Genomic DNA, 25,715 nt, shown 5'->3' with positions numbered 1-25,715 from the left:
CTTTTTAAAGGTCTTACCCATGTTTTCCCACAAACTATGTGCTTCAGCCTATCACCACTGCTACTCTTATCTTCTATACCTAACCACCTACACCTAGGGCCATCATGCACAATATAATATTACCAATTGTAAAAATAGGTTGTGTGGGGAAACAAAAGCTTTAAAGAGACAAAATGTACATGTAACTTTACAATTTCTTTAAAAAGCAATCTTACAGCCTTAGAAGTGTTAATCAATCATGTAGACCCTTTAGAGTATCAAAGGCAGAAACCACAATTACTTAAAACTTCTTTATCTTGAATAACTAAAGATTGTTCAAATATGGGATAGATCAGAGATCTGGAGTTGTCAATCAGGCAGGGTTTTTCCCAGAGAACAACTGTTTTTACAGTCAAATGAGTGAGCTCCCAACCAAGAATTCATAACGCATTGGAGTGCAAGAGTTTGGTGTGGAGGATATGAAGGGCCCAAAGGTAACTGAGTTGACATGAGATGGTAATGCATTGTTAATGGGACAGCATGCTGGCTCAGTGGTGCCTCACAACACCAGGGACTCAGGTTTGATTCCAGCCTCGGGCAACTATCTGTGTAGAGTTTATACATTCTCCCCGTGTCTGCGTGAGTTTCCTCCAGGTGCTCCGGTTTCCTCCCACAGTCGAACGATGTGCAGGTCAGGTGAATCGGCCATGCTAAATTGCCCATAGAGTTAGGTGCATTAGTCAGAGGGAAATGGGTTACTCTTCAGAGAGTCAGTGTGGACTTGATGGGCCAAAGGGCCTGTTTCTACACTGTAGGTAATCTAATGAATAAGTCATGTGGAGTGTGTTGGGATGAGGGTTAAAGAGATGTTCTTTGTTTTGCTGTCATGTTTGAGCCACAGAAGCATCTTTTAAACATCCCGTCTGAGACCTGGCAGAATCTTTGGCTGGTTCTGAACTCTTTCTTGGGAGGACAGACCTGACCCTTCTCATCATCCACACCCTCCTAGCAGACACCTTATCTGTCCTGGGTTTGTCAATTGCAATGGGGAGGCCATGCCAGGAAAGTCCCCAACTCCCGATGACTCGTATTGAAGATCTGCAGTGAAAAAGGCAAATGATATACTGGAATTCATAGTAAGAGGATTGGAGTACATGAGTAGAACTATCTTACTGCACCGGGCCTTAGTGAAACGAGACATGGAGTACAGTATGTAGTGTTTGTCTCCTTATATAAGGAAAGGTATTCGCCTATGGAGGCAATGCAACATAGGCCTACCAGACTGACTCCTGAGACTGACTTATGAAGAAAGTTTGAATTGATTAGAGCTATAGTTTCAAAGGTTTAGAAGAATGAGGATGGATTTAATAGAAATCCGTAAAATTCTAACAGGCTTAGACACAGTAAATGTTCCCGATGACTGGGGAGTCTAGAATCAAGGGTCATAGTCTAGGTACACAGGGTAGGCTATTTAGAACTGAGATAAAGTGAAATTTCTTCACACATTGAATGGTGAGCCACAGAAAACAGATGAGATCAAAACATGAAATGATTTCAAGAGGGAGTTAGATACAGTTCTTCAAGTTAAAGGGATCAAAGGGTTTGGGGAGATAGCAGGAAAAGGATACTGTGTAGGACTAACACAGTTCATTAGCTCTGAACATATTGAATGGTAGAGCAGGCTTATAGAGCTTAATGGCCTACCTCCGCTCTTATGTTCTGTGGATAGGAAATCCCCTGTATCTATGAAATCAAAAAAAAAGTACAACAAGAATCAACATGTCTGGGCAAAAACTGCAATTTTTAACTGTTTTTACCAATTCTGCAGTAGCGATTTTTATCATTTGCAGGGGTTCTCTGAGACTGTGTCTCAGACAAAACTAGGGACAGAAACAGAGTGTGTGTCTCTGATAGACCTAGGGACCTCATCTATCTTTTCCCTTCTTTTACTTGCTGAGAATCCTGAAGTTGCAGTCAGTCTCATCATGCTGAAGTTGGGCTGCAGATTTCCCTTTAAACACCCCCCCACACACACACTCCAATTTGTCTTTCACTCTGAGTTGGTTATTACTAATATCAGTGAAAGCTTCAGATCTCCAAGTCCCACACCACTGTTAAAAGACCCTTAAGTATTTGCAACTTATTCAATCAGGTTTAACTCAGTTTTTAATGCTGATGTGATTAATAATTAATAAATTTTGCAATCATTGAGTACCATTGCACATTCACTTAGCAGATTTAAAAAATCTATTTTAGAACAAATTTTAAGAAGTTAGTTTATCAAAATATTTTAGTTCCCAGTTTCATCCCATGTGTATGCACCAACCTTTAATTTAGACTAGATTCCCTACAGTGTGGATACAGGCCCTTTGGCCCAACAAGTCCACACCAACCCTCCGAAGAGTAACCCACCCAGACCCATTTCCCTCTGACTAATGCACCTAACACTATGGGCAGTTTAGCATGGCCAATTCACCTGACCTGCACATCTTTGGACTGTGGGAGGAAACCGGAGCACTTGAATGAAACCCACATAGATACAGGGAGAATGTGCAAACTCCACACAGACAGTCACTCGAAAAAGAAATCAAATCCGGGTCCCTGGTGCTGTGAGGCAACAATGCTAACCACTAAGCCACCGTGCTCACTGCAATTTTGTTTAAACTGATTTTATTTGATTGACCTTTGTTACCCAACTCCATTTCAGTGAAAGTCCTTTAATATGTTTGGCTGCTTCATTGGCCTAGGCTCCATTTCCAGCCATATTTTAGTCATTCTCATTAAGACCGCTGTATTGTAAAAGAGGTTAGCATCAAGTATCATTATTTTGCCTGTTTGACAGCAAACCTGGAGCCAATGAATCATGTTTGCTTCCAAAAGCAGATCCTTGTCGAACTACACAAATCTAAGACCTGGAAATTTTTAGTTGTAGCTTGTAAACAGTCCTTACTGGCTCACTGACTCAATGCCCAGTGTCCAAACTGTGCATGTTATTTTCTTTTCTGGATGGCAGGTCAGGTCAGTTTTTGACCTTCACTTTCTATTTGATGCTGTGTGTTGCATGGCTTTGTCACTCACAGCACTGTTCCGGATGAATGTGCAACTAATGCAATTCAATCTGCTTCTATAGCAACAAGAATTTTCTCGCCCACTCCATTCTATGCTTCCTGCACATACATAGGTGGAGTATTTATTATCTGTGAAGCAACAGAAAATAAAATGTTGAATTTCTGTGTGAATACAAAACATCTGGCAATATTATAACCAATCTCACCAAAGAAATATTTATCTCTCAGCTAAAATCACGAAAGCATTGTTGCATGACCTTTCCATCCACAAGTAAAATATTATTGCTCCTTCAGTGCAACAGTTTCTTATGATTTTGACAAGCACCCTTCAGATTTGAGTGCATTTCTTACAGACTGCATGTTAAGATTAAGAATTGCATTGTTAAGGAGTTACAAAAGATATGTGTTTTATATCTCATAACTCATTCACAAGTAACATTTTCATAGATGTGTATTTACCTAAACCATCTTCACCTGGAGGTCAACGTAAGGACTATAAGCCATAGTTTTTTTCAGTGGGTTTCCTGAACTATGTAGAGCTATGGTTGTCAAATTCAATCACATTTCTTGGGCTTCTTGCTGACTCGCTCCTCATTGTGGTAAATAGACATGTTTGTAGTGAGGCTGTTGGACTTGTTGAAATGTTGGCTGGTTCCCATGTGGGTTGTCAGAGTGGTTGAAGTGACAAGTTCTTCATTGACCCACTGTACACCTGAAGAGGTCAAAAAGGTAAAGTCATGATGTCAACAGACGGATGTGAAACATGAATAGCCAAATTAAATGACAGATGGGCTCTCCCGCCTTCCTTATTCACTGCAGCATGATGGACCCTTTTCGGGGGTTGTAGCTGAAGTGGTTTTGTGCTACTTGAACTGTCACAAGGATTCAGACTTGAATAGAATGAATATTAATAATTAATGTGGCACAGTGGCGCACTGGTTAGCACTGCTGCCTCACAGCACCGGGGACCTGGGTTCGATTTCAGCTTTGGGCGACGGTCTGTGTGGAGTTTGCACATTCTCCCCGTGTCTGTGCGGGTTTCCTCCGGGTGCTCCGGTTTCCTCCAATGATCCAAAGATGTTCAGGTTAAGTAAACTGGTCATGCTAAATTGCCAGTAGTGTTCAGGGATGTATAGGTTAGGTGCATGAGTCAGGCATAAATTTAGGGGAATGGGCCTGGGTGGGCTACTCTTTGGAAAGTCGGTGTGGACTTGTTGGACCAAAGGGCCTGTTTCCACATAATAGGGATTCTAATGTTAATAATAAGGGGATATACATGACCTGGTCCTCTAGAATCTGAGGGGACATAAATAACCTGGTCCATTTTCTGACCAGAGGCATTCTCTTCAGTTGTACTCAGCACCTTCTTCTGCAAGAGAGCATGCAGAGTGGCATCGATCGTCAGTGTGTTTAGATGATGCATTCCATTGTTAAATAGCTGGAAGTACATGAAGGCACTGAGTGCTGATTGGTCTAGTTGATGAGCTTCAAAACTGTGACTGAGTCAGATATGTTGGCAGTGTGTCCTGTGTGTCAGGTGGTGGCTATGTTATTAATGGAGTGTGTGGCATTGAGTAGTTTGAGAGGTTGATGTTGTGGTAGGCCTGAGGTATGAGGTTCAGGTCTACTCGCTCACTTTCAGCACCCACATAAGATCATTTAATTTACTCTGGCACTGCAGCTAGGACCATTGACATTGATGACTCTTGTGACCCATTCCTACTTTCTAAGTCCCTGGTGCCTGAGGAGTGCAGTTTTGCTGAATCACTGAAACCTCTCTTGGCTACTCTGAATAACCAAAACCCGTCCTTCAGCAACCTGCAGTGCATTATTGCGTGTTTGATTTTATAAAGATTGGAGCTCCTTTAAAGTGGGAAAAGTGCCCGGAAACATTGCATTCCCCTGGAGTGTGAGGAAAGGTGGGAAGATAACAACTGCACAGATACAAAGACTGGAGTCGTGCAGGGATAATCTGTTTATACTTCATAATCATAGTAATCAGGAAGATAGACGAGTTTTCAGGCTCACCTTCCATCTTCCCGACATGTACATGCACCGCACAGGGTCCAAAAATGTGGGCAATTGAATTTTGCTTTTGTTCAGATGCTGTGCTGTTGAAAGTAACAATATTAATACAAGAACAAAATGTGGAACATCCTGTTCTTTTACCCTATTGCTATAATAACCTTCGCAACAAAAAAATCGCAAAGCTAAAAATGTAAACATTTTTGGTTGAAAGCAGCACTAAACATGCAGTATAAAATCAGCACTAATTATATTGCATGCTTAATGTCTATTTTCATTGACTACAATAGAACTGAATGTTAATTGGTTTGCTCACTGTAATATTGCTAATATAGCTCTGCTGCTCAATAAAATATTTTATCCCTTGATATCTATCTTTAACTGTTGTTATTTTTCTTATTGTGGTCTTCACTATTCCTTGCCCTAATTGAACTTTAAAACACTTTCAACTAGTTCTAACATGTAACTTCTATAATTGTCTTACCAATTACACTTAAAATACAATCTTTTTTTTAAAATGCAAATTATCTTCACTTGCCTCCTCAATCTGAACCATCATTTTGGAGAGTAGGTGATAAAGAGCTTTTTTTATGAGCTTTCAATCAAAGTCGTTTTTACAGCCAATCAAACATACAGAACATAAAGACTGACACAATGGCATCATATATACAGCACTGAGACATAAAAATGTCAAGCCCCAGAATCAGTGCTGCTGACAAGTTGTTGATTGATGATTCCCCCTAGTTTGGCCTGCTGCATGAATAAATATCTCTGAAATAAAAGCAAAATACTCTTCATTAGATTAGATTAGATTAGGTTACTTACAGTGTGGAAACAGGCCCTTCGGCCCAACAAGTCCGCACCGACCCGCCGAAGCGCAGCCCACCCATACCCCTACATTTACCCCTTATCTAACACTACGGGCAATTTAACATGGCCAATTCACCTGACCCGCACATCTTTGGACTGTGGGAGGAAACCCACGCAGACACAGGGAGAATGTGCAAACTCTACACAGTCGGTCGCCTGAGGCAGGAATTGAACCCGGGTCTCTGGCGCTGTGAGGCAGCAGTGCTAACCACTGTAGGAAGTCCAAAATAAAAATGGAAAGAACTGGATAGACTTGGCAGGTCTGACAGCATCTGTGCTGAGAGCAACAGGGACTAACATGTTATGTTTTCTAGTTAGGTGTCAATGTTGTCAAGTCTTAGAGAGAGTTAATCTCCTCGAAGGTTGGCAGGTTTTCAGTACTACCCACCATACCCCTCATGTCCGATGTTAACTCAATTCTGCTGTACATGGTAGAACTTGCTACTGCTAAAATATCCCAAAATGGATTGGCATCTCTGGCACCAGTGCCATATTTAAAAAAGACATGGTGCACCTGGACAAGCACCAACAGCCCGGAGGTACCCTGTTGGGATCATGACATTTGGCTCAGACATAGCAGGTAAGATGAAATTGGCACCCTGCTTTGCGGGATCTAGAGGTTCTGATGGGTGGAATGGCACTGAGGAGTTCTGTCCTCTTCCTGTAGCACAGGCAGAGAAGGTCATGCCAAAAGCCCCTGCCAGGTTGGTCCAAGTTGCCACCCAGGTCAGTGTAGTCTCAGCCATATTAAACCAAGCAGTGGTGGAAGAACATCAATGCCCTCCTCCGCTCTGCCAGGATTAGTGTCACCACTTTCTCTCTGCTACCTGATACTCACTTTATCATTGCTACTGCAGCCACTTCCCACCAAGACTCATGCGCTACCACTCAGACTATCGCATACAACATTTCCCCTCGCTCACACACTCATACCCAACCCAAACCAACCGCACCGCCAACTCCATACAGCCCTAGCATTGCATACTCACTGCTGACAACTTCACATTTTTACCCCACCTGCATCAATGCAAAAAACTGTACCAGCCACTTGCATCTCCCTTAATCCATCCTTTCTCTCATTCCAGGAGAAATGGGTTGCAGATTACTCAACATTTGGTTCCACGCCCCTCACAAAGAGGGGATCCTGTATTTGCATCTTAGTTTGCCAGCTTTCAAATCTCTAAAAAGGTTTCTAGCATTTCTTTCTTTTACAACTCACTTCAGCCTGACTCGGAGAGGCGTGAGGATATGGGTGGGTCTTCCTCTGGAAGGAGAGAATGGAGAGAAACAAATGGAGAATGGAGAAGGGAGAGGATGGCATAAAGGATTGGCTAAGGAGAGAGAGGAAATGGAAGGGAAGAGAGGAAAGGCAATGTGGAGAAACTGTTATTACTTTTGGGCATTTGTGGGATTATTATGATGATTATTTGAATTGAAATAATGTGCAGGGTTACAAGGTAAAGACAGGATAATGGAACTAAGTTATAAAGCTCATTTGGAGAGCTGGTACATCCATGATGTATGCTGTACTGCAATATTTCTATGATTCTGTGATTTCCACCACCTAAGACTTCTTAGAGTGATTTGTGTCTCTTAATTTAATGACTGCAAAAGTCTGTCAGAAAAGAACCTGGAAATGGAACAAATTAAATAACTATTTTGATTTTGGAATTACACAGTGCTAAAAGAGACCAGTTGGTCTTTTTTTTTTGTCTGCTACTTCTTTCCAAGAAATATCCAATTGGATGCATTCCCCAATGTCTAAAATGTCTTACTAACTTCTCCAAAAAATATCCAATTACTGTTTGAAGGTTACCATTGCAACTGCCTCTCTCACCCTGGCAGAACAACACTTTAACTCACCCCATTTCTGTTGCTTTATGTGACATCTGATGCAATGTTAAAAGTTGAAAAAATAATTTAAACCCCCTCTGATGCAAATTGGAAATATGTGACGAAGAGATGTTGAGATACATTTGAGTCAAGTCTGTGGGAGCCCAGTCTGCCAAACACAGTGAGTGGGAGGTGGAATGTCGCATGGGTATGCAAGGAAGCTTAAGAAATGACAGTGCAATCAAAGAACATATGTAAGTGAGGACATATGGGCAATCATAGTCTAAACATAAAATAGAAATATGCTCAGAAGTGAGGGAAAGATATAATTAAAGGATAAACATTTTTTGGTGAGAAAAATGCAAAAGAAGCATGAGACTAGAAGAGCAACCTCTGCTAAGGTACAAAATTACAATTTTGACTGTGACAAATGGTCTTCTGTATTATTCTACAAATATAGTCTGGCCATTCAGTCCATGTGATCATGTTTCTCTAGAAGACTTTCCAATTTGTCCCACTCCCTAACTCTTTCCTCATAACTCTGTATATTTTTTCCCCTTTAAATACTTAACCAATTTCCCTCCAAAAATTACTCCTGAAACCTCCCTTATCTCCCTTCCAGACACTCTATTTCAGATTTTCACAATATGGGGTGAAAAGAAATATTTTCTCATTCCATCTCCTGTTATTTTTGCCAATCCATCCCTTAATTCTTGCTGTTGATCCTTCAACCACTGAAAACAGATGTTTCTTTTTGAAATTTACTCAATCCAAACCCTCTATAACTTGTAAAATAAAGTATCAACACATCAGGACCTTTTTGGTCGACGATTTACTCATATCCAGTCATTGTCACATCTTATATGGATGGAAAGTGGATTTATATTGTTTTCTGAGCTGAAATTCACGATGCACCTCATACAAAGTGGTTGTATTTATTCAAAGTAGATCACCTATACCTCAAAAAAAACACCTTGCTGTGAATTGATTTTCTTCAATGATGGCTGGCTGTGATATCAGGTTGATGGAATGCTCAGCAGATTTTGAAAACAACCTCCATTAAGCTGACAGAAGAGGATATCACCCTTTCAATGATACCTCCTACTTTTTCCTAATGTAATTCTAGGCTAGTTTAGCCAGCAGTCAATGTGCCAGTGGAAGCTTTTGTCCTGTGCAGTGGCTGAGAGGGGAGCTTCAACAAATTGATTGAATGCTCTATTATTTTATGATTTTTTAAAACCTATATATGGGCCTGCATTTTCCATGCGGCAGAATTTCATTTCAAAAACAATTACCAGACCTCAGTGTATGAAGGTGACACTTCCAGAGCTGTGATTTATTGATTTGCAAAGCGGTACTGAAGCACTTGATGTCTTTCTCACAATATTTATCTGCTGTCGTTTATGCAGAAGTCAATAGCTACCTGCTAATATTTTATGCCATTTTAGCTTTAGAGTTGAATGATGAAACTATAATAAAACATGAAAATAAAATGTTTGCCTGAATATATTGTCTTGGGTTAGCTCATAGGAACAAGTGGAAGCCAATCTGTTGCTTGAGGATGTTGCAACATTCAATTAAATTGTACCTAATCTGCATCTCAAATCCTTATGTCACATTAAGTCAATAACTCCTGAAGCCTTTGCACATCATTGTGACAGTCAATTGAATAAAACACCTTCCACTCAAAGTTCCTCCCTCATTTCCAAATATCACTCCCTACAAATCTATCAACTGATGAAATCCCACACACTGGTTTAAAACATCCATCCTGCACCACACTTACTCACCCCATGATCCCTTGTATAATGCCACCTACTTCTCAGCTTCCATCTTGGCACAAGGTATGGAGCAGCTTAGTTTACCAAGGTCCACCAACGGTCATTCTTTAGATCAAGGAGCAGGAAATATAGAAAGTCAATGGTTAGGCTTTAAACTACCACAGTGAGAGTGGTTCTTGCTAAACAGTTTCAGGACAAACCAGGTCTGTGCACTCAATCTTTGTTGCTAGGCTCTCAGTATATTCCCTCAAGTTCTTGTGAAGTGACAGAAACACTTAAGCATATTATCTTGGAATATCTCCTCCACAGACTAAGTTTAATAAAGTACTTAAATAAAGACTAATAACTTTGAACTTGCAAATGAAAAGGCAATCAGTTGACTTTGGGAATTTGTATGCACTAAGTAATAAAAGTAACACCTAACAAAAATCCACCAGAGGTTTGGAATTTGACTTTATTCTAGTTGCAATCAGTTTTGGAAGAAACTTTCAGATTTCCAATACATTTTGTGTTTGGAGAATTATATTTATAGATAGTGTGCAAATACTGCAGTGATGTAAACTCCACCTCTGCTGGAAATTGCTTTCACTTGAGAATTGACAGCTATTGAACACATTACTTAAAACACAGGGCTGGACTTTTCAATGGAGTGGTAGTCTCATGCAGATTGCCATTCTGCACCTTTTCTATATATGTGATAGCTGAGGATTTCTGCCAGGAGGTTCTGATCAGGGCTCCTGACAGAATGCAGGGCCATACTTCCATACTGAAAATTCTCTTGGAGTGCAGAAATGTTAGAGGAAGACAAATTGCTCGCCTTTTCACAGCGGTCAGCTGTTGTATTCTGAAATATAAACGCCCAGAATCATAGACAGCCACTTTGACAGCAGTGGTCACCAATAAATGATAAGGTTGGCGTGAGTTGAGGCTAATAAGTGAGCAGGGTGTCAGGTGGGACAAGGTATCAAGTGGATAGGCGGTTTGATGCCAAGTAGATGGAGACAAGGTTTCAGGGTGAAGAGTGCCACATGGAGAGGAAGTCAAGTCGTGGTGGGGCTGGAGGGGAGGGAGGAAATGCAGTGAGCACGATTCCAAGTAGATAGGATAAGGTAGATGTGAGGTGAAGCTAATACCTGAGTAGGGTGCCAGGTGGGTAGGATGCCAAGTAGTTAGGAATTAGGGTGTTAGGTAGGTGGGATGCCAAGTTTGTAGGGAGTAGTTTGCCAGGGGGTAGAGGTTCAGGTGTGTAAGGTGACAAGGGAACCAGTTAAGTGATGCCGTTTTCAAGGGTACGTTGTGACGCGTGCAAAATACTGGGTCCAAATGGGATGGGGAGGAATGGGAAGTTTAGGTCCCAGGGATAGAATGGGACAGAGACAGATTGAGTGCAAGTGGAGGTGTAATGGGACTGGAATGGGAGAAGATGTGTGGATCTTGGACTGAAGAAGGCATCTTGGGTCAGAGATAGGGGATGGAGAAATGGGTCCTGTAATGATGTGGGGAGGCAGATTGGGTCTGGAGCGGGCAAAGGGGAAAGAGGGTATGGCATGGGGGAAATAGTGAGGAGCAAGTCTGGAACATGGGAGTGGAGGAGGGTCCAAAGAATGGTTGATGCTTAAGCTCCCTGAGGAGGGGCCTGGATTTTAAGTGCTCTGGGGGAAGGGTAATTGAGGATGTCTTGGGTAAATATATAGTCAGTTCAATAATTACTCAGGAATTAGACAGTGTGTTTAACAGTCAAACTTTCTATGTAACTACTTACTTAATTTCATTGGAACCTCCAAACACTTGGATTTTTTTTTACATTAGATTAGATTCCCTACACTGTGAAGGCCCTTTGGCCCAACAAGTCCACACCGACCCTCCAGACCCATTCCCTTACACTATATTTACATCTGATTAATGCACCTAACACTATGGCCAATTTAGCATGGCCAATTCCCCTGACCTGCACATCTTTGGATTGTGGGCACGCAGACACAGGGAGAATGTGCAAATTCCGCACTGACAGTTGCCGAGGTGGGAATCGAACCCGGGTCCATGGCACTGTGAGGAAGCAGTGCTAATTACTGAGCCACGGTGCTGCCCAAAAAAATGGATACTTTCAGAGGGAATCTTAAAATTCCCAGGTAATTCCTTCATAGTCCGCTGGATTCCACAGGATTGCTATGCACAACCACCATCTGCACTGGAGTAGTAACTGACTGATAATTGAAAAATCAAGGTCAGAGTATCAAAACTGTGCAGTTGTTATTCAGATTATTTTGAGAGATATGATAGAGCTAGTTATTGTATGGAAAAAAAACCCAGCAATTAAACATTAAAACTCCTGTCCACTACTTTGAAGTACCGGGAGAGTCACAAAGGCTATAAAATATATTGACTTACCGCTGCCATGAAAATTAAAGAAAATCTGAGAGAATTTAAATTTGATCTGTCTCAATAACAATTTTTGTTTAAATAATAAAATTAGAGTTGCAGCATTGTTGCTAATTCTGGGGGAAAAGTACCAGAAACTGAATTGAAGTCTTAATCTCACTGAGGAACAGAAAACCCACAGATGAGAGATTTCAAAGGTTTTGAAAACATACTTTGAACCCTCTATTAATGTTATTTACAGATAATATGTGTTTGACATCGGTGCTCGCGGAAGAGAGAGATTATTGATCAGTATGTGAGAGGAGTGATAGATATAGCTGAATCTTGTCAGTTTGGGCAACTGAAAGATGATCTCATTAAGGATAGAATTGTCAAAGGCATAAGACATCTTTCTGCTGATAGAGGAGAAGCTTGCTCTCAAGAAATCCATTCACATGTGCAGAAGCTCTGAGATTGTCAATTATTGATGAAGGTACATTAATGAGAAGAGAGATGAGATTTTGCATTATGCTGAAACATATTCCAGGTATGTTCAACTGAACAAGAACAAAATATTGGAAGAAAAGGTATATAAATATAGAGGAGGGTACCACACACAAAAAAAGGTCAACGAAGGGAAAGAAAAACTCTAATTATTTGAAATTGAATCACTTAAAATCATGGGGGCATGGTTAAGGCAAATAGACAAGTTTTTTTTCCCTGGGGCGGGGGAGTCCAAAACTAGAATGCATAGTTTTAAGGTAAGAGGGGAAAGATTTATAAGACACCTCAGGGGCAACATTTTCACGCAGAGTGTGGTGTGTGTATGGAATGAGCTGCCAGAGGAACTGGTGGAGGCTGGTACAATTACAACATTTAAAAGGCATCTGGATGGATATATGAAGAGGAAGAGTTTGAGGGATTTAGGCCAGTGCTGGCAAATGGCACTCAATTTATTTTAGATATCTGGTCTGTAGGGATGTGTTGCCCAAAGGTGATGGTAGCTGATGAATAACTCTGCACAATACAGCAGATTGGTATTGTCAGATCTAAGGATGATAAATGATTTGTGACTATTAGAATAATGACATAAAAGCAGAGCAGTAAGTTATTCTAAGTTCCAGATAAACATTAGTGATTCATGAGCTTTTCACAAATCTTTGTGAAGTGGCTATAGATGGTGGCCCAGCAATGAAACCATCTAAAATTAAACTTGATGGTATATGATTGAATGATGCCTATTGTAAAAGGATAAATGAAGCAGAGAGCCCAATGAAATGGGAAGAATAAAGATCACAAATTCCAAATAATAATCATTAAGCACTCAGCTGAAACAAGTACAAAGTTTAAACAAGTTATATATGCCAGAGGAGATTTACAGAATTTCACAAGACACTAAGACATTGACTACTGAGCAAATCTGCTATAAAGACTTTTTTCCAAGTTTTCCAAGTTCGCCTTCCTGGTGAATATAATTTTGAAGTATGTGGGAGTGTGAGACAAACTCAGCAAATATTGAGGAGAGTTCCAGCTGCCCTCAAGTCAAGCCTGCAAGACAAAATTGAAGAGTTGGAAGTGAAGGAAGTAATCTAGTGAGTAACAATTCCTACAGATGGATTAGCAGTTGGTAGCAGTGAAAAGAAATCTAGAAAAATGTAAGTATGTGTGGAGCCAAAACATCTCAATGAAGTGATGGAGAGATCTCAGTACTCAACATCCATCTTTGAAGAAATTTTGTTGCATCTTGCTAAGGCAAAGTTCCTTATTACCCTCAAGCTGAAGAGTAATTACTGAAAAGTAGAGCTGGCTGGAAGCAGCAGTTTGCATTCTGGGAAGATACAGATTGGTGTATCTGTCATTTAGCATTTCCACCGCTCCAGAAGAGCATAATGCGAACAACAGCATGTTGTCAATAATTTTTCTAGACTGCCATGATTGTGAATGATCTGTCGTCTCTGGATGTGGATAATGGAACAAGTCACTGCAGACCTCAAATAGAATCTAGTGCAACTGCTAGAGAGTTCACCAGATGAACCTGTAAATGCACAAGAAATTGGTACAATTCAACGTGCCTAAAGTCAAGTGCATAGATCATATATTGATAGAAAAATGACTTTATTTGGATCCTGACAAGACAAAAGATGTAGCAGAGATGCTGTGACCAACAGAAGTGAAATAAGTGCATCAATCCATTGCATTTGTGAATTATTTAACAAAGTTCTCATTTAATTTGCCATCAAAGTGGAAATTTATGGACATGTTCATAGCTAATGATGCGGTATTGTGCAGAGAGTAAAAAATCTTTCACTGGAATCAAACAACTAATGATAATGATAAAAATCACACAACACCAGCAAGGCAAGAATGAAGAAATTAAGGAAGTAATCTATTATCTCACAACTCATATAGAATCAATTAAACACACATAGTAACCCACAATCATCTGATGAAGGAGTAGCTCTCCGAAAGCTAGTGCTTCCAAATAAACCTGTTGGACTATAATCTGATGATTTTTAACTTTGTACACCCCAGCCCAAAACCAGCACCTCCAAATATTGACAATGATGCCAGTGTTGAGGTACTGTAAGATTAATGATGAGGTCACTTTGCAGTGTGATACCAGTGAAACAGGACTTGGAGCAAACCTTACACATCAAGAATAAACAGTTTCATTTGCATAAGTATTTTAATGCAAACTGAATACTTGGATTGAAAAAGCACGCCTGGCTGTTGGCTGTGATGAAAGCACTTTAATCCATACCTGTTTAGGAGAGAGAAAGTTACCGAAGAGTAAGACCATTTCAGACCACATCTGTCTGCACAAAAGTGTCCAAAATAAATGTTACTTCATTTGCTAAGATATCCTTTGGGCATGACAATCAAGCAAGGGAAATAAATTTACATTGCAATGTCTATGCTAGAGCAGCACTGCCTTTGAAGAAAGTTGGGGATGCTGAGACACAGTTTGGAATCTTCCAGATTCAATAAAAGGCAACAACTCAATATGCTCCAAAAGTCATTAAACCAGCAGAGCCATTGAATCTGGAAGGCAAGCATTTTGCTCAAATCAAGCAAATTGTCTAAAAGTCGTAAGTGGGATTCTCTTGCAGTAGTATCCCTATCCCTGGATTGGGAGCCTGAGTTCAAGTCACATCTGCTTTAGAAGCATGCAATAGCATCTCTGAACAGGTTAATATTTGGGTGCACTCTTGAGGTATAGTGGTAGAGTCCCTACCCCTGAACCAAGAGACCTGGGTTCAAGTATCACCTACTCCAGAGTTGTGTAATATTATCGTTGAACATATTGATTAAAAAAAATGGTTTAACAAAAAAAAAGATGTAAATATCCAAATGCTCCAAAAAGTAGTGAAGAAAGATTGTTTTAAAAACATCAAGGACACGCCTGTTACTGTAATGAAGTATTGTTCATACCGAGATGAACAGAGGCAAGACAGCATCTTGTTCAGAGGAAAGAGAGTTATTATCCCTAAGGGAGATAGGAAAAGAGATACTGACGTGTATCTATGCAAACCATTAAGGAATTAAGTCTAATCTGGCAAGGTAAATGTTCCACTAGCCAAAGATTACATCAGCTGCCACAATTCTTATAATGAATATCAAGCTAAGCAGCTGTGAATGACATGTGATATCCCACACTGACCACAGATGAAGCTTGGAGTAGATCACTTCACTTTTATGGGAACTGATTATCTTGTCACCATCAACTGCTTGATATTTTCCCATTCAAATTGTACAGAGATGTTATTAGTATCGCATTTCCAACGCCCCTCCCCCAAGTCCCTCCTCCCTACCTTTTATCTTAGCCTGTTGGACACACTTTCCTCATTCTTGTTCTCCAGTTTCCTCATTTCCCCTCCCCCCACTTTGTCTCAGTCAAATCCCTCGAATTTAGCACCGCCTTCCTAACCTGCAATCTTCTTCCTGACCTCTCTGCCCCCATCCCCACTCCGGCCTATCACCCTCACCTTGACCTCCTTCCACCTATCGCATTTCCAATGCCCCTCCACCAAGTTTCTCCTCCCTACCTTTTATCTTAGCTTGCTGGACACACTTTCCTCATTCCTGAAGAAGGGCTCATGCCCGAAATGTCGATTCTCCTGCTCCTTGGATGCTGCCTGACCTGCTGCGCTTTTCCAGCAACATATTTTCAGCAGAGATGTTATTACACAAGCATCTAGAGCAAGTGGAACTTGAACCTGGTCTCCTGGCTCAGACCTTAAGAGCCCTTGCACCATCAACTGCTATTCTGATTGCCAAGAGCTGGATCTGTTGACTTCAGTGACTACATACAAGATTGTAGAGTGTCTACCTAGTATCCCTGACATTGTGTTGAGCAACAACAGGCATCAACTCATGTTTGAAGAATTCAGCCACTTCATAAACAATCGGGAAATTAATACCATTCATCATCTCCATACTATCCCCAGTCAAATGGAAAGGCTGAGGAGCAGTGAAAATCACCAAGCAAACAGTAAACAAACCCAGCACAGAATTATTCAAACAATTCTACAGTGGAGAAACAAGCCATTGAAGGCATAAAAGTAGTTCATACCAAAGACTCACGCTGAACACAAACATCTCTTCTAGTAACAAAATGCTGACTGAGTCTAGAAGTGGTAGAAGATGTGTGACAAAATCAAGGTGGAATGACAGAAAGTCAAATAGTTCCCACAGCTGAGCACTGGACAGTCAGTCACACCACAAAAGCTCTCAACAAGAGTCAATTAGTATGGTAACTTAGGACTTGTACAGAGCAATTGTTACATTGATTTTAAATGGTGAATATGAGTATATAATCACAATTGCAAAGATATAGCTACGACTAGAGAAGTATTTCCATCACTGCTGGCAGCTAAGTGGGATGATGTGATCTCACTAGCTGCACAGAGTACCAAATGACTATCAGTTCCAGAGGGTCGAGGTGAGTACTGCAGATGCTGGAGATTAGAGTTGAGATTAGAGTGCTGCTGGAAAAGCACGGAGGGTCAGGCAGCATCCGAGGAGCAGGAAAATCGATGTTTCAGGCAAAAGCCCTTCATCAGTTCCAGAGGTCAATCCTTCCTCCACAATGGAAATGGATCATCAACAACTTGGCAACAACACGTCAAAGGCAAGGCACTCCTTGGAGAAGGAACATTACCTTAGGTGGAAGCAGATATCAGTTGAAAAGCCAATGACAATGCATGCATTAGAAGTTCTGCATTATTTAAAGATTATACATGCAATTCACATGCCAAGGTGGATAAAAGTGGGACTGATCAGAATTAACATGAAATCTTGTTAATGAATTGTAATTTTCTTTGTTAACCTTGTGCAACTTTTAACTGCAAATGACAGTACACACATTTTTTAATAAAGAAGGGGATGTTTGTAGAAATACAATCTCAGGTGGACTGGCTGGCTTATATAGGCATGGGACCTCTTCATTTACTTCAAGTTGCTTTCACTTTAAAAGTGACAGCCGGTAAATATATTAGTTCTAGCATTCTGTAAGAAGAGCTTCCTGATGTCAACTTTTATTAAATCTCCTATAAGCCCCATTCCTACCCTCTACTCCTTCTCTATTAATCCTACTCTTATCAACTCCATTTATTACCTTAAAAACCACCTTTTTACTAAATCCAGTATATCACCCTGAAGTTTATTACCCAGAACTAAATGCAACACTCTAAATAGGGTTCAGCTGGGGATGTGCAAGAGATTAATATTAGAGATATCTAAAGTTTGTAAAGCAGGAGAATATGTCAAAAACAGGGATAGGTGAGATCACAAAGGAATTGAAAAACAGGGATGAGAACTTTAAAACTGAGATGTTGTTGAAATGGGAGTCAATGTATGTCAGAGTTCAGGAATGATGTGCAGATGACGGTGTACATTAGGATATGAACAACAGAGTTTTGATGAATTCAAAGAGTGGGAGATGGAAGACCAGCTAGAAGATTAGTGGAATAATCAGGTCTAGAGATAACAAAGGCATATATGAGAGTTTTACTAATAGACGTATAAGATGTAACAGTGACTCTATAGTTAGCATTGCTGCTCACAATGCCTGGGATCCAGAATCGATTTCAGCTTTGTGTGACTATGTGGAGTTTACATGTTCTCCTGTGTCTGCATGGATTTCTGCGGGGTGCTCCGTTTTCCTCTCATAATCCAATAACATGCAAGTTAGATGGATTGGCCATGCTGAATGGCTTATAGTGCTCAGAGATATGCAGGTTAGGTGGATCAGCCATGGGACATGCAGAGTTATGGGACTATGTTGAGGGGCTAGGTCTGGATGCGATGCTCATCAGAGGGTTAGTTTAGACTCAATGGGCCAAATAACCTCTTTCGCCACTGTAGGAATTCAATGATTCTATGATATGGTGAAACAGAGAGGGAGTCAGATGATGTTACAGAGGTGATATTGGCGGTGGAAATGCATGATCTTAAACGAATTTTAAAAATTGTTACTAATGCACTGGTACTGAAAGAATAAGTAGAAAAACTGGCGGAACAAAAATCCAGAATTCCACTCATACTCTTTAGGGTATACATTGTTTAAATGGAAGTTGTTGTGAAAGACTGATTACACACATCTAAGCAATGCCTTTTTTAAAAGTTGAATGAACTGTATTCACTGGATAGACCTCCTTGTTTAATGTTTCCAATCATGTTTGATGATTCCCTATGGTTCTCTGCAGTCATTAGTTAAACATTATTGCATTCCATAAATTTCCTTCATTTATGATGTTAGCTTTGCTGGTCTCTAATTAATACTTCACCCTGATGTCCTATTGGCCTTGTTGATAGTTGTGGTATTTATAAAGTTTTCACAGAAAATGAACCAGAACTTTTTGATTAACTCTCTTGTTTCTTTACTGTTATATGCAGTCTGCTGCAAATTTAAGAGGCAGAATTTTTCCTCATCAGCTTGAAACCAACACAGCCAAACAAGGGTTAAAGTCAATCAGGCTTTATTCCTGGCCAGTAGTGGGTACGTCTGGTACTTTTAGTGGTTGGACAGAAGCATCATTCATAATGTTAATATGACATAGGACCCAAGCATTTTAAGAGCACATAGCAGACCTTAATTTTAATTTGCCCCGAGACCAGTGTGGGAGGTGGCAATAATTCCAAAATGACATCTATAAACTTTCATTGTTCCATTTAAGATAATACTCTGGTCACTGTCATAGCTACCTAACACTGGGGCTTATCACTGGGCAAAGTAAATCTGTTTGTCAAACTTCAATGAAAATTAATGCAAGTTTGGAACAGTCCAAATCCTCTCAAAATATGTGAAGAAGATAGCCTTAAAAGCATGTATAAGGTGCTGTGCTCCAGGTGTAATTTAATGGTCACACTGTTCAAATTTAAGCAAATATGCTTTATTCTGACCCTATTGTTGAAATGCAAAAATAAAAAAAAGTGGTCTAACTTTAAGCCTACTGGAAAACTTAACAGTATAATAGATTAGTTAACTACTAAACATCCCACAAACACACCCATCTTCAGCTACTTCATCAATGGCCTTCTTCCCCCTCATAAAGTCTGAATCATGTTCACTGGCTATTGCACAGTGATGAGCACCGTTCATGACTCTACAGATACTGAAGCAGTCCATGTTCAAATGCAACAAGATCTGGACAATATTCACTTTGTGCACTCATCTTGAAAGAATTTGACAGTGAACTACAATCCGTTATCAGACCCTGTCCACTCTAGAACATCAAGTAATCTGAAAATAGGGCTCATTGTGTTGTTAAATTGTTGAACAATGGGAAATTAACTATTATTTTCCTCATGCATTATGATGAAGTATATCACTAACTTTCGCTACCTGGACTACACCTCCTCCCACCCTGCCCCCTGTAAAAACGCCATCCCATATTCCCAATTCCTTCGTCTCCGCCGCTCTATCTCGGGCGACCGACTCAACACAGACATCTATTATAAACCGACTGACTCCCACAGCTACCTGGACTACACCTCCTCCCACCCTGCCCCCTGTAAAAACGCCATCCCATATTCCCAATTCCTTCGTCTCCGCCGCAGATGGCCTCCTTCTTCAAGGACCGCAGATTCCCCCCAGACGTGATCGACGATGCCCTCCACCGCATCTCCTCCACTTCCCGCTCCTCCGCCCTTGAGCCCCGCTCCTCCAACCGCCACCAAGACAGAACCCCACTGGTTCTCACCTACCACCCCACCAACCTGCGCATACAACGTATTATCCGCCGCCATTTCCGCCACCTCCAAACGGACCCCACCACCAAGGATATATTTCCCTCCCCTCCCCTATCAGCGTTCCGCAAGGACCACTCCCTTCGTGACTCCCTTGTCAGATCCACACCCCCCACCAACCCAACCTCCACCCCCGGCACCTTCCCCTGCAACCGCAGGAAATGTAAAACTTGCGCCCACACCTCCTCCCTCACTTCCCTCCAAGGCCCCAAGGGATCCTTCCATATCCGCCACAAGTTCACCTGTACCTCCACACACATCATCTATTGCATCCGCTGCACCCGATGTGGCCTCCTCTATATTGGTGAGACAGGCCGCTTACTTGCGGAACGCTTCAGAGAACACCTCTGGGCCGCCCGAACCAACCAACCCAATCACCCCGTGGCTCAACACTTTAACTCCCCCTCCCACTCCACCGAGGACATGCAGGTCCTTGGACTCCTCCACCGGCAGAACACAACTACACGACGGCTGGAGGAGGAGCGCCTCATCTTCCGCCTGGGAACCCTCCAACCACAAGGTATGAATTCAGATTTCTCCAGCTTCCTCATTTCCCCTCCCCCCACCTTGTCTCAGTCGGTTCCCTCAACTCAGCACCGCCCTCCTAACCTGCAATCCTCTTCCTGACCTCTCCGCCCCCACCCCACTCCGGCCTATCACCCTCACCTTGACCTCCTTCCACCTATCCCACCTCCATCGCCCCTCCCCCTAGTCCCTCCTCCCTACCTTTTATCTCAGCCGGCTTGGCTCTCTCTCTCTTATTCCTGATGAAGGGCTTATGCTCGAAACGTCGAATTCTCTATTCCTGAGATGCTGCCTAACCTGCTGTGCTTTGACCAGCAACACATTTGCAGCACTAACTTCACCCAAGAAATATATGTTTCGTGTGTATATGTAGTGGTTCTCTCTGCACCTAAGATTGATAAGGTTGGCAAGCCTTGTATGCATTCAAAAGTCAGTGCCTATTCTGATTCACCCCTGGTCTGCGCACAAATTAACGTGCTAGCTTTCCTGTGCACTCTAAGCTCACATGTCCTTGGTGTAAAGTGGACTTACCTTGGTGTGATGGTTTTTGTTTTGAGATTTGTTTACCCTTCAAAATAACTTGTCATCATATATCAATTTCATTTTTGTGTGTCCAAAATGAGCAAATCATCTCAAGAACTGCTTTAACACTGTCACAGCACTCCTGGACAATTATCATTTTTGAATTCTTACAGGTGCTCATGTTCAGGAATTGATGAATGTTCACACTAGCTCTGGCCAAATTGTAACAAATTAATATTTAGTGTGCATTCAGCTTTAATTGATTTGATTGCATCATATTTGGTCTTTTCCATCATGGTGGATGTGGTTTGTATCTCATATTCAGTGACTACACCAAGATTTATGCATGCTGGGAGTCTACCACTGCTGGACTATGGTATCAAATAGGCAGACTGGTTTCAGGAAGCCAAAATGAGCTTGGCACTGAAGTACGATTGTTCCAATGCATGGAATTAATGATCCATTGTACATTAATGCCATTTGCTGAGTGGTAATATTTTGATACTAACTCTACACTGATTTTAACTTTTAGTATATGTTATCTTCTCTTTTCAGAATACCTAATGGTTATAAAAGCTTTCGATCACATTATGCCATCAACAAGATGTGTGCGGTTAATAAAAAAACAAGCTTGGTCACTGTTGGGTTCTTTCCAAGACTGGTGAATAGGAGTGAAACAGAGGCCAGGCAGGACTCTTAAAAGTTTTCTTTATTGAAAGTATTTCTTAATATATCTCCAAGCTTAAGTTAAATTTGTTTTTTACGGCATTGCATCCAAGCTTGTTTATACAGTATTCTTACGGTTATCTGTCCCTATTATGATAAACAGACATTTTCTTTACTGAATATCTTTATACATTCTATCTCTCGTACACAGATAGCATGATTTACACAGGCCTGAGAGCATTTGCTATCATGCAGCCCTTGAGCCATTCACTTTAACCCTGTCATCCACATTAACCTGATCTTATTTGCTATCACATACTATTTTAGTCATCCACCTTAATCATCCTAACTACCTTCAATTGTCACCCTCCAAAGTCACCTTCTGAAATTTCCATGGTGCTTGGCTAACTAACCCTGATCTTTGTTGACCTGTTCCCATTTATGTATGTATTTAACACCTTACATTATTGTCAGTGTTGTGATGTTGTTTTGTCCTGTTGGCACCTATATATTGTTTCTGGATACCTGACTTGGCTTTTGATTGTCCAGATTTTGTCCAGATTGTCCAGATGCCTGCCCACTGTCTTTTGGTGACACATGATTTGTGGATACAGTTAAACAACTTTTGGGTAAGTGTGACAAACTGCATCTGTGACAGATTTTGTAGGTTTGGTGCATTTTGCTGATCGTAACAATATTTGTTGGCCATACTCAAAGCATGCAATTGTTGTTGTCCTATCACTATGGCTTTATACTCACTTTTATCTTGCAGCCTTCCCTCTTGCACAGAAGATCCATCCAAAAGATTTCAATTGGTGTAACAGAGTTATTTTTCAATGATCCTCTCTGACATTTTGTCTGAATGCCCGTCACTGTGGCATCTTACAACACACTGGTCAATAGACTCTTTGTGTGCTGTCTACATAAGATCATTTGATGTCTGTTAGTCCTAAGTTTAATTCCTATCTTGACTTAGTCTTTGAGCACCCTCCAGACCTTTTTCTGGATTTCTTTGATCACCTTTGGAAAGACTAGTATTATTCATCCTGTGAAGTCCCTCCAACACAGCCCAATTCTATGGACTACCAAGGCACACAAAGCAGGAGCACCTATCAGACCTATTACGTCACTTTCAGGGACGCTTACTTACAAGTTAGCCAAGGAGCTGCAAACAAGACTAAAACACCTAATAGAATATTCCAACCACTCCAGTCACTCCTCCCAGGAGTTCCTTATCATAATCAGAAACATCACAGGAGAAAAGGATGAAATAATTACTTCATTTGATATGACAACACTCTTCACATTTATAGACATCAACCTAGCCAAGGAAACCATTGCCACATTTTGGATGAAGCAATTACTAGGATATCTGATGGCACCAGCAGCGTCAACAACAACAGCATATTAAAATTACTAGATCTATGCTTCATAACTCACTTTACATTCAATGAACAAGTATACAGTCAAATCAATGGCATAATAACGGGATCCCCGGTATCAGGACTGATAGCAGAAGCAGAAATGCAATGTTTAGAATAAACCACCCTCTTGACAATCCAACCCAAACTCTGAATCCGGTGTTTAGATGACACCTTTGTCATCATTAAATGTACACAACTGGAAGAAACCCACCATCACATCAATAACATCCTCACCAGGACAAAGTTCATCAAAGAAAAGGAAAACAATAGCATACTCCCCTTCTTGAATGTATTAGTGGAACACACACCTACCACGGAACTCTAGACCAGTCTGCATAGGAAGAACATCCATACCGACCAGGTACTGAACTATAACAGCAACCACTCCAGCATCCACAAACGGACCTGCATTAGGACATTCTTTAAATAGGAAAGGACACACTGCAGCAAGCCAAAACTCCAGAAGGCAGAACAGGAATACTATTCAAAGGATATAAATGGTGAGGGTGGGGAGAAAGTAGCATAAAGTACAATGGGTGAATGGGGGTTGGGATGAAGGTGATAGGTCAGAGAGGAGGGTGGTGTGGATAGGTGGAAAGGAAGGTAGGCAGGGAGGACAAGTCATGGGGACAGTGCTGAGCTGGAAGTTTGAAACTGGGGTGATGTAGGGGAAGGGGAAATGAGGAAATTGGTGAGGTCCACATTGATGCCCTGGGGTTGAAGTGTTCCGAGGCGGAAGCTGAGGTGTTCTTTCTCCAGGCGTCGGGTGGTGAGGGAGCGGTGGCGAAGGAGGCCCAGGACCTCCATGTCTTCGGCTGAATGAGAGGGAGAGTTGAAATGATGGGCCACAGGGCGATGTGGTTGATTAGTGCGGGTGTCCCAGAGATGTTCCCTAAAGCACTCTGCTAAGAGGCGTCCAGTCTCCCCAATGTAGAGGAGACCTCATCGGGAGCAACGGATACAATAAATGATATTGGTGGATGGGCAGCTAAAATTTTGATGGATGTGGAAGGCTCCTTTGGGGCCTTGGTTGGAGGTGAGGCAGGAGGTGTGGGCACAGGTTTTGCAATTCCTACGATGGCAGAGAAAGGTGCCAGGATGGGAAGGTGGGCTGTTGGGGAGCGTGGACCTGACCAGGTAGTCACAGAGGGAATGGTCTTTGTGGAAGGCAGAAAGGGGTGGGGAGGGAAATATTTCCCTGGTGGTGGGGTCTGTTTGGAGGTGACGGAAATGTCGGCGGATGATTTGGTTTATGCGAAGGTTTGTAGGGTGGAAGGTGAGCACCGGGGGGTTCTGTCCTTGTTACGTTTAGAGGGATGGGGTCTGAGGGTGGAGGTGCGGGATGTGGACGAGATGCATTGGAGGGCATCTTTAACCACGTGGGAAGGGAAATTGCGGTCTCTAAAGAAAGACGCCATCTGGTGTGTTCCGTGGTGGAATTGGTCCTCCTGGAAGCAGATACGGCGGAGGTGGAGGATTTGGGAATACAGGATGGCATTTTTGCAGGAGGTGGGGTGGGAAGTGGTGTAATCCACGTAGTTGTGGGAGTTGGTGGGTTTGTAAAAAATGTCAGTGTCAAGTCGGTCGTCATTAATGGAGATGGAGAGGTCCAGGAAGTGGAGGGAGATGTCAGAGATGGTCCAGGTAAATTTAAGGTCGTGGTGGAATGTGTTGGTGAAGTTGATGTATTGCTCAACCTCCTCGCAGGAGCATGAGGTGGCGCCAATGCAGTCATCAATGTAGCGGAGGAAGAGGTGGGGAGTGGTGCCTACAGAAGATGGACTGTTCTACGTAGCCAACAAAGAGAAGGCATAGCTGGGGCCCATATGTGTGCCCATGACTACCCCTTTGGTCTGGAGGAAGTGGGAGGATTCGAAGGTGAAATTGTTAAAGGTGAGGACCAGTTCAGCCAAACGAATGAGAGTGTCGGTGGAAGGGTACTGTTGGGGATGTTGGGAGAGGAAGAAACAGAGGGCTTGGACACCCTGGTCACGGCGGATGGAGGTGTAGTGGAATGGATATCCATGGTGAAGATGAGGCATTGGGGGCCAGGGAAACTGAAGTCTTGGAGGAAGTGGAGGGTGTGGGTGGTGTCTCGAACGTATGTGTGGAGTTCCTGGACTAGGGGGGATAGGACAGTGACGAGGTAGGTAGAGATGAGTTCAGTGGGGCAGGAGCATGCTGCATCAATGGGTCGGCCAGGGTGGTCAGGCTTGTGGATCTTGGGAAGGAGGTGGAACCGGGCAATGCGGGGTTCCCGGAATGTGAGGTTGGAAGCTGTGGGTGGGAGATCTCTTGAGGTGATGAGGTTCTGTATGGTCTGGGAGATGATGGTTTGGTGTTGGGGGGTTGGGGTCATGGTCGAGGGGGCGATAGGAGGAGGTGTCTTCGAGTTGGCGTCTGGCTTCAGCGGT

Source organism: Hemiscyllium ocellatum, chromosome 2 (assembly GCF_020745735.1).
Source record: "Hemiscyllium ocellatum isolate sHemOce1 chromosome 2, sHemOce1.pat.X.cur, whole genome shotgun sequence".
NCBI classification, from domain to species: domain Eukaryota; kingdom Metazoa; phylum Chordata; class Chondrichthyes; order Orectolobiformes; family Hemiscylliidae; genus Hemiscyllium; species Hemiscyllium ocellatum.
This window is presented reverse-complemented; position numbering follows the sequence as displayed.